The sequence below is a fragment of the Lynx rufus genome, unplaced genomic scaffold, assembly GCF_022079265.1.
Source record: "Lynx rufus isolate CCGP_SWC_20201006 ecotype Redwood Valley unplaced genomic scaffold, mLynRuf1.p SCAF_14, whole genome shotgun sequence".
Lineage (NCBI taxonomy): Eukaryota > Metazoa > Chordata > Mammalia > Carnivora > Felidae > Lynx > Lynx rufus.
Window position 1 is genome coordinate 63,501,370 of NW_025814828.1, and position 9,809 is coordinate 63,511,178.

General features: G+C 37.5%; 1 pseudogene; it reads right to left on the reverse strand.

Annotated features, from left to right (window-relative positions):
- Positions 1-406: 406 nt before the first annotated feature.
- Positions 407-7,909, reverse strand: LOC124509291 (interferon-stimulated 20 kDa exonuclease-like 2; annotated as a pseudogene).
- Positions 7,910-9,809: the final 1,900 nt, after the last annotated feature.

Below are 9,809 nucleotides of genomic sequence, written 5' to 3' on the forward strand. Positions count from 1 at the left end.
TTCAGGGGTCAATTTTTCCAAGAGCTTTCTCTGAAAAGATTTTAAATGGAAATACAAGTTTCATGTGAGCAATACGGAGGAAAAATGTAAATCTCTTCTCCACCTGCATTTACTTTCCCTGGTGTGTTTTAGGCAAAAGAAAAACTCATCAGAAATGACTCCAGAACTCAGACTCTGACCTCCTCAGATCCTGCTCCCTCTAATCAGGCCACAGTTGACTGACAGTCAGGAAATAAACTCTTCTTTGAAGGTACAGCTGGAGCAGGTTTATAGCAAATGACTAATATGATCTAATCTTGCAGCAATTTCGACAGTTTTCAATTCTGGAAGATTCATATATGTCTGTTTAACTTTGTGATTCTGTCCTGTCACTGCTCATTGAATTATCCTTCAAGATTCAATCTTCTCAAATATTGCAACCTTCTTCATTATCAAACTCCAGTGTAATATCAGGATCCACAATGTGCCCAAGCCCCACAATATCAATCTGGACACATTGAAAAGCCAAAAAAAAAGCCCTAACAGCCAAAACCTTATTGGTAGGAGGAGTAGATAACCATTTATCCAATTAGCAAATTCTCATTAAACTACTACTAGGTGTACCAGCCACTGTTAAGTATTTGGGGTGGTACAATCATCCATAAATTTCTGAGATGCCTAAGGTCTGGTGGCCAAAAATCTACCTTCCCCACAAGCTGGATGCCTGAAATCTATTTAATAAGATACAGTATTTAATTCCATAATTGGAGATAAGCTTAGAAAAATGCTCTCTGTGAGGAGGAAGAAAGTTGATTTAAATCCATACGAAGTCATAAATGATTAATATTAGAGTGACTCCTCAGAGCAGATTTTAATAGGAAGGAAGAAAGAGAACAGGCAGTACTGGAAGCAGGGAAGGAGGAGAAGAGGTGGGGAAGAAGAGGAGGGCAGATAACACAAAGAGAAAATCCAGACAGAGTAAGGAAGCTGGGGGGTAGCGGAGGGGGAGAGGGTGTCCAAAAAGTAACTTGGTCAACTACACTGTTTTACCAAAGGCAATCTAGCCTGGAACTCAAGTAAGCAACACTGGGGCCTAAAAAGGAAGATACAAAATCCAGCTGGTGCTAGACCAGACTCCACAAGAGTTTTACATTTTCTTTTGAATCCAGTAATAAATTATATACCCAAAGGATCCCTATTGGAATAAAAAACACTGCCTCAAGTGTAAAGCAGGATGAAATTCAAAACTTAAAATTACAAAGGGTATTAACATAAATATTAGCTATTCCTAAAAGATTTTCAGACTCACCTGTGCACATGGCTCATTTTCTTTGGCCCATTTTAATTACCTTTTACATTTGTAGCTCCATTTTATTTTATTTTTATTTTTTTCCATTATAAAAATTTATCAAGGGAATACTTTGAGTTTTTAAAGGTTTGGTTTGGCAAAGTAAAAGACTAAAAACCATGAAAACACTTTAAATTCTTTTTTAACCTACCAAGTAGGATGTAAATTTAATAAATCCTGTATTACTTTAGGAAAGAGACTGCTTTCCTAAATCAGAAAAATTGATTTCCAAGTCATGTTCTTTTATCTCTACTGCCTTGTAACCTGAAGGAGAACTGAACTTCATCAGGGTATGACTCCTCTGGAAATCAAGGTGGGAAGAATAGGCAATATCCCAACATGGATTAGGTGGAGACTGAGCCAAAAGCAGAGTCTGTGAAACAGGGTGTGATCATCCAACCAGGGTACTTTTGAGAGAGAAAGGGTACTAATTACTTGAGAACAAAAGGCATAAAATGGGACATGTGGCCACTCTAGTGATAAGATAGTTTGAGAAACTACATTTCTCAGTATGCCCTGCCACTTGAAAGTCAAAAGGCCCAACTGGAGCAAAGCACCCTGGGACCTGTAGTTAGCGCCATTTAAGATATAAACAGTATAGGGCTCATTCTGACATGGAGCCTTCCACCTTCCACGGGATATTTAACCAGACACAGAACACAACACTTGAGGTGAAATTTCAATCGATATTAAGTCTGGGTGGAAGCTCTCTCTCCCTCACAACTTGAGTTTGCAAAGAGGTGGAGCTGGTAGAGCTGTCCACTGGTCGAAGGCCCTGTTTCTCCTGGGTGCAGTGCTGCTTCTGCCTTGCCACATCACCAGCGTCTCCATTGCCACTAGTGTTCTGGGGGATTCTGGGGCAGACTGTTCCCACCCGACTTCAGCCAACTCATACAACTTCCACAGAAGAATGTCCACTTTTCCCAATCTGGATGTCCCATTTCAGAAGCTTCTTGGTGAGATGCTTCAGAGACATGGTAGCATTCTCCAGGCAGTCAACCTTCCGTTTGATGGCTGGGAGGATATGGGAGGTGTTGCAGGTGAGGTATGTGGTGTGGAAGTACTAAAGGGCTTTGAAATTGTGAATGGGATGCCCCACCACTATCTTCCCTGTGAGTATCTTCAAGATCTGGTTCTGAGTAATCTTAAAGGGTGTATCATTCATCATGCACTGCTTCCAGATGCCACTCTATCTTGTCTGGTAGTCCACGATGTGGCAGGGGGGAAGGATGTACTCATCATAAAGCACATCTCTGTGGTGGTTGACAGTGCTACATCAGGCCAAAGAACTTATATGCCCCTGGGGTCCTGTGCCCACCATCTCATAGTCAATTGGCATCATCTTTTTTGGCATCTTCTAGGATGCTCCAGAGCATTTATTCTCTGAATGAGATTGGGTAGAGTTCCATAGAGCATTCTTCTGAGTAGGGTTCTTCTGGGGTCCTTACTTCTAGAGGCAAGTTGAGTGGCTCATAATCTTTGGAAGGGCACTCTGGAACTCCCATTTTGGACTTCACTATCAGATCAGGTTCTTTATTTGCTTTGTTTATAATTTGATACATAGGGCTCCGAAATGTCCTAACATATAATTCAGACTCCATCCATCCTTATTTCTATTTTAATTTTCAATGGCCTGTGCAAGGGCTGTGCTTTCATAGCATGAGAGGGAGTGTATGTGCATGTGTGTCTAGTGGGGAGACAGGGGTTTCCAGATTCTCACAGAGTACATCTTTCAAATGGAGACACAAATGAAAGCATAGTTACAAAATCAGAAGAACACATTCTACACTGATGGAACAGGTTTTCTGAAGCTCATAACTCTACCAAAGAGGAGACAAGTCTTAGGTCTGACACACTGCTGCATTCCTGATTCCATTTCCCTCTAATTAGGAGGTGTTGAGATTGTAGTGCTCAGCCAGTTTCTGAGATTTATTATGCTCTTTTTTGTTCCTTCACTGGGACTTTTAGAACCTTAGGGTAGTTGGTAAAAAGAATGTTCATGTATAGCTGATAACATGAAAGCCTTTATGAGCTCCATGGGAAAGAAACTTTTCATATTTAAGAAGAAAAAATTAGAAGAGAGGTTTCTTTCTGTCATTTCTCTGACAGAGTTATGTCTCTCCTGCTGGTAGCTTTTAAGACAAGGAGATTTGTATGAGTTGCCATGAAATTCATTATCATACATTTATGCTCTAAAAACGCAATTGCAACCACTCTTCATGTATGTCACATTTACAATAAGTATCCCAATAAAACCTTATCTACATAAATGACTAATAAGAACTCCAAGTGGGAAAAGAGATGTTTTTTTCATTATCCGATCATATCTCAGAGCTTAGGACAATCATGTTATATAAGCCAAATACAGCCTTCTCATGAGTGACACAATTACCTTTTCATCTAAGAATGCCCACTCCCAGCCAAAAGGCCTTTCCAAGCAAGGTCCATTGGACAAATCAGTTCACAATCCACCCGGCTCTCCAGAGTTTTCATGCTCCTTCATTATGCTGAAGAAACAGCATAAATGTGGGAGTTAGAAATGTAGGGGTCTAGGTTTGGCTCTGTGAGCAATTCATGGCATAACTTTAATGGGTCTCAACTTTCTGGTCTATACAATAAGGCAAACAACACTACTTGAACACAGTAACATTTGAGCTTTCTGTTCCAAGAAAGTTTAAATGTGGTAATGAATATTAACATAATTTTAACTGTATAAAATGTAATACAAATGCAAGATGAAATTATTCCTTTTAACTCCAGAGAAGAAAGATGATCCAGTGGGGAAAAATCATGACTAATTTTCTCTTCTTGAAGATATTCACAAGACCTTTTGTACCATTAAACTATAGCTGTGGAAGCTTTTGATCAATTACCAATTCAGCTCTTCCTCTGGTTTCTCCTCTCTCCCAGCCTTTTTCTCTGTGACGCTCACCTATTAATCTCCCCAATGATAATTTATTTTCTTCTTACATCTAATGCTGCTATTAAGAAGTCTGAGATCAACCTGATTCTTGTTCCTTTGTAGGTGCACCATTTGTTCTTTCAGGACACTTTTAGAATTTTCTCTTTGATTCTCTTAATGTTTATTATAGAGTATCTAGTATAAGTTTTCCTTTTCTCTCCTGTTTGACTCTCTATGACTCTTTACTACATGATGTCTCTCATTATTTTTCAATTCCAAAACATTTATCTCCATTATTTCTTTTTTTAATATAATTTATTGTCAGGTTAACTAACATACAGTGTATACAGTGTTCTCTGGGCTTCAAGAGTAGATTCCCATGATTCATCGTTTACATACAACACCCAGTGCTCGTCCCAACAAGTGCCCTCCTCAATGCCATCACCCATTTCCCCTCCCCACCCTGGGCCCCATCAACCCTCAGTTTGTTCTCTGTATTTAAGAGTATCTTACAGTTTGCCTCCCTCTCTGTTTGAAACTATTTTTCCCCTTCCATTACCCATGCTCTTTTGTTAAGTTTCTCAAATTCCACATATGAATGAAAACATATGATATCTTTCTTTGACTTATTTCACTTAGCAAAATATCCTCCAGTTCCATCCACATTGTTGAAAATGGCAAGATTTCATTCTTTCTCATTGCCAAGTAGTGTTCCATTGTATATATAAACCACATCTTCTTTATCCATTCATCAGTTGATGGACATTTGAGCCCTTTCCATAATTTGTCCCTTATCTCTTAAGGTAGTTACTTCTCCCTATTTTTTATTTTCTCTATTTCTTGGACTGCTTTTATTTGATGTTGGAATTTTACTTCCATCTTCCATATCCTACAGCTTTTCTTTTATATTTTCTATCTTTTTACCTTTTCCTGCTACCTTCTGGGAAAGTTCTTCAATTTTATATTTAACTCACTAATTTGTTCCTTAGCTAAATTTATACTGGTATTAACTCCGTCAGTCATATTTTCTTTAATTTCAATTATTATATTTTTTATGAATAGAATTTCCACTTACATTCATGACAGAGAAACTGGCACGGTCTTGTCTTCTTACCATAAATGACTAGAAACCTGAACAAAATATAGGAGACAATTGTTTTCAGACAATAGACAACAGGCAGTGCAAGACTGCAATTTTTGAAAGAAGGGGAAAAAATGAGATAATCTCTATGATTGTCTCACCTTGCTGCCTACAGGCAATTTCTGGACAACAGCATAGGGATGGAAAGTCCAAGCACAACATAGTGATCTTGCTGATTTGAAGAGTCAGAGATCAGAATTCAGGGAGGCTGAGGCAGCTACAATTAGTGGAACAGAGAAGTGGAGAGGAGAGAGCTATGCAAAGAAAGAACTCTACAAATTGGCTTAGCAACACCCTTGAATCTTTGATACGTACTGAGCTCTGCATGCATAAAGCAAAATTCCAATGAGAATGGGCAAAGAACAACTGCTGGGGAATGAACAAATTCCTAGAGCTCATACATGGCTAGGAAATGATTGATTTCCAGCCAGCCATAGCAGACAAATGTTGAGAATAAAGAAATTTAAGTAGAGACCCCAGGATGATGACACTTTAGTGTGGGATAATCTAGCCCTTCAATAAAGGCTATCCTAGGCCTACCATAACAAAACTTATCAACAATCCTTGAAAATTTGAAGCTGATATGAAACTGACTTTGCTTCCCAAAACAAAATTCAACATTCTCTAAAGTAAAAGTAAAATCCAGGCTCTCAACAATAAAACTTTCACAATATCCAGCAACCAATTAAAAAAACTACTAAACAAGTGAAGAAGCAGGAAAATATGACCTATAACCCGGAGAAATATCAGACAACATAAAAAGACACAGAAATGACAGAGAGGATGGAATTAGCAGACAAAAATTTAGAATCACTCTTAAAATACTAAGGTTAAAAGTTAAAGAAGGGTCAAAGGTTAAAGTAAAATATTGAAGTAATTAGGAAAGAAATGGAAAGTATAAGAAAGAACCAAATGAAAGTATTAGAGGTGGCTATATAATATTTGAAATGGAAATTTCACTGGGTACGATTGACAGCAAATTAGACACTGTGGAAAATGAGTAAATTTGAGGACATAGCAGTGGAAACTATCCAAATTGAAGCCCAAGAAGAAGAAAAAAATGAGGGGCGCCTGGGTAGCTCAGTCAGTTAAGTGTCTGACTTTGGCTCAGATCATGATCTCACAGTCCATGCATTCAAGCCCCATGTCGTGTTCTGTGTTCACAGCTCAGAGCCTGGAGCCTGCTTTGGATTCTGTGTCTTTCTCTCTTTCTTCCCCTCCCCTGCTTGCACTATGTCTCCTCTCTCTTTCTCCTTTCTCTTTCTCTGTTAAAAATTTTTTTTGTAAATAGAAGGAGAAAAAATGTAAGAAAAGATGAGCACAGCCTCAGTGGCATGTGGGTCAATATCAAATAGTGTAGCCTATGAGCAATTGGAGTCCCAGAATGGAAGGTTCAGAGAAAATACTTGAAGAAATAATGGCTGAAAGCTTTCCAATTTGATGATAACTGTGAATTCACAGATCCAAAAAATTCCACAAGACTAAGCAGTATAAAGTCAAAGAAAAACATGTATAGGCACATCATAATCAATATGCTGAAAACTGATACAGGAAAATCCTAAATGCAGTCAGAGGAAGAAAAAGAATACCTTATATATAAGGGAATAAAGATAAGAATGAATACTGACTTCTTGTCAGAAAGAATATAACCTGGAAAAGAATTCTATATCCAAGGGGGGAGAAACTTCAAAAATAAAGACCAAAGGAATACTTTGCTAGGCAAATGAAAGCTGAGAGAATTTGTCACCAGCAAACCTGCACAAAAGGAAATATTAGACCCAGTGCCCAGATCTTGGTTTCTAATATCATTCTGCAATAAAAGAAACAAGGGCTCTTTGCAGAAATGGCAGACTCTAAGGCTGCAGATGGGAGTAGACAAGATGAGCCTGGAGCATCTTGTAATACCAGAAACTAAGGAAGTGTTAAAAAAAGAAAAAATGATGGGGTCATGTCAAAGAGATACAGCAATCAACTGAAAGAGCTCCCAGTGGCCAAAGTTGGAATTATGTGAAAAAGAAAATAAATTAGTATTAGATTATAACCCAAATTATAAAACAAATATCCATAAGTCCATATTGGTATAAATAAAAGATTTAGTAAACAAATAGAGGATAATATACCCATAATAAACCTCCTATATATAATAATTCCAAATAAATTAGGTATTGTCTCTGCTCGAGGAGGTAGAGCCTAAGGTCCACTCCTCAAATGTGGGTTGCACAAAATAACTCCATTCCAAAGAGAACAGTATGGAAAAAGAGGAGAAAGAGTAACTTTAGAGTGGAGAAATCTAGCAAACACTGCTTCCGACAAATATCAAGGTTAATATAATCAGTGATAAATCATGCTGATAGCATGTACACATGATAGGATATGATGAGAAGTGAACTTTGTGTCTTCCTCCCAAGAGCACATAACCCAGTCTAATCATGAATAAAACATCCTACAGACCCAAATGGAGGACAATCTACAAAATACCCGACCAGTATTCCTCAAAATTGTCAAGGTCATCAAGAACAAAGAAAGTCTGAGTAACCATCGCAGCCAAGAGGAGCCTAAAGAGACATGATAAATAAGTGTAATGTGGTATCTTGGATGTGTTTCTAGAAATGAAAAAAGAAACGAGATTAAAAACTAAGGAAATCAAAAAAAGTATGGATTTTAGTTAACAATAATGTATCAATATTGGTTCATTAGTTGTGAGAAATGTACCATACTAATATATTAACAGTAGGGGAAACAGAATGCAAGGTATATGTAAACTCTCTGTACCATCTTTGCAATTTTTTATAAATCTAAATCTATTCCATAATAAAAATATATTTAAAAAGAAATGACAAGGGATTGTTTTCAGGCTGAAGTAAAATGTTATGAAATGAAAATTGAGGTCTACACAAAGGAATGAAGAGTGTCAGAAATGGTAAATATGTACATAAATATATGTTTTATGGCTAATATTTTCCATTTGATCCTTTAAAATTATTTTATTTCATATTACTAATTTATTACCTTAAATCTTTAAATATATTTACCTTGTATATTTTAAATTATTAGCCCATCTATTCCAGTAATTCTGAATTGAATGGTATATATTTTCAATTTGTTGTCCTTTTCTATAGTAGTCATCCATCCTTCTCAGAGGTTTAAGTATGCTTATTCTTATTTCCTGGGGGTATCAGCTACTGCATCTCATAAATGTATATCAAAAAAGGGTCAAGGATCAAGGGCCAGGCTCTAGTTCAGTCCTAGTGAAGAGTCCCAGATACCACAGAACTACTGTTACTCCTGCATCGTGGCACCTTATGAGGCAACTCTTCTTGTTAGTTGCCTTGAGTTGCAAACCATCAGATCAAAGAGTTTGGAGGGGGAGAGGTGGAGGAATGAATGTCAGAGGGCAACTGGTTAGTCCATCCTTATGTCCATCAAGTCACTCCAGTAAGACTTTTGCATTGCCTATCTACTCATGAGCCTGCTGATACAGGCAGTTTGGTCTATTGCAGCTGATTTCTTCAGTGAATGAGGTAGGCAGAAATTATACTAAGGATATACAAGGGATCATAAGGAACAGAACTCTAGAAGCTTTGTTCTGCCCTATCCCATCACCAATACCTCTGATCATCCCTTGCACCAACTACAACCATCTAACTTCTACACACATCAGTTCGAGGCAGTTTTCAGTTTCTCCAGGGACTTCTCACAGTGGTATTGCCATAGTTGTTGATATTTTTCCTGGAATCTATGTTTCCCTCTGGCTTCTCTCTCTATAGTTGATTTTGGGTAGGAAGTAAAAATCCATTTGCCAAGAATTGTAAATATAACTCTTGTTAGGAGCTTACTCTGTGCATAGAACTTTACTTGCATTAATCTCATTTAATCCTGTCAACATCCCTATGCAGTACATACTATTTTTATACCCATTCTACAGATGAGGTAACTGTAGCACAAGGACATTAAGCAACTCACACAAGATCACAGTGTAAGAGATGGAGCCAAAATTCAAAACCAGTCAATCTTCAGAAACTAGGATCTTTGCTCACCACCAGATACCCAGTGATTAGCATATTATAAGAGCTCAATAATATTTATTGAATGGTTTTCAAATAATGAACAAGTCGATAGATGGCTAGAAGTACACTGCCAGCTTCCTCAGCAATCCATTTCTCTGTTTTCCTCTATTCAATTGCTTTAGTGTCTCTGAAATACACTATGAAGCCTATCTGTGTATCTTTCACAGAGTGACACATTTTACTTTCCTTTTAGTCTTTATCATTTGTACTTCTAATGAAAAGAAGTATCTTTTGCTTTTTCAAAGTATAGGAGACACACTTTTTTCATTACCAGAGCTCTGTCACAAAAGCTGGATTGTTTTCCCTCTGCAATTTCTGATGAAAATAGGTCCTGCAAGAGAAAGAACATAAATGGCCATCAAACATATGGAA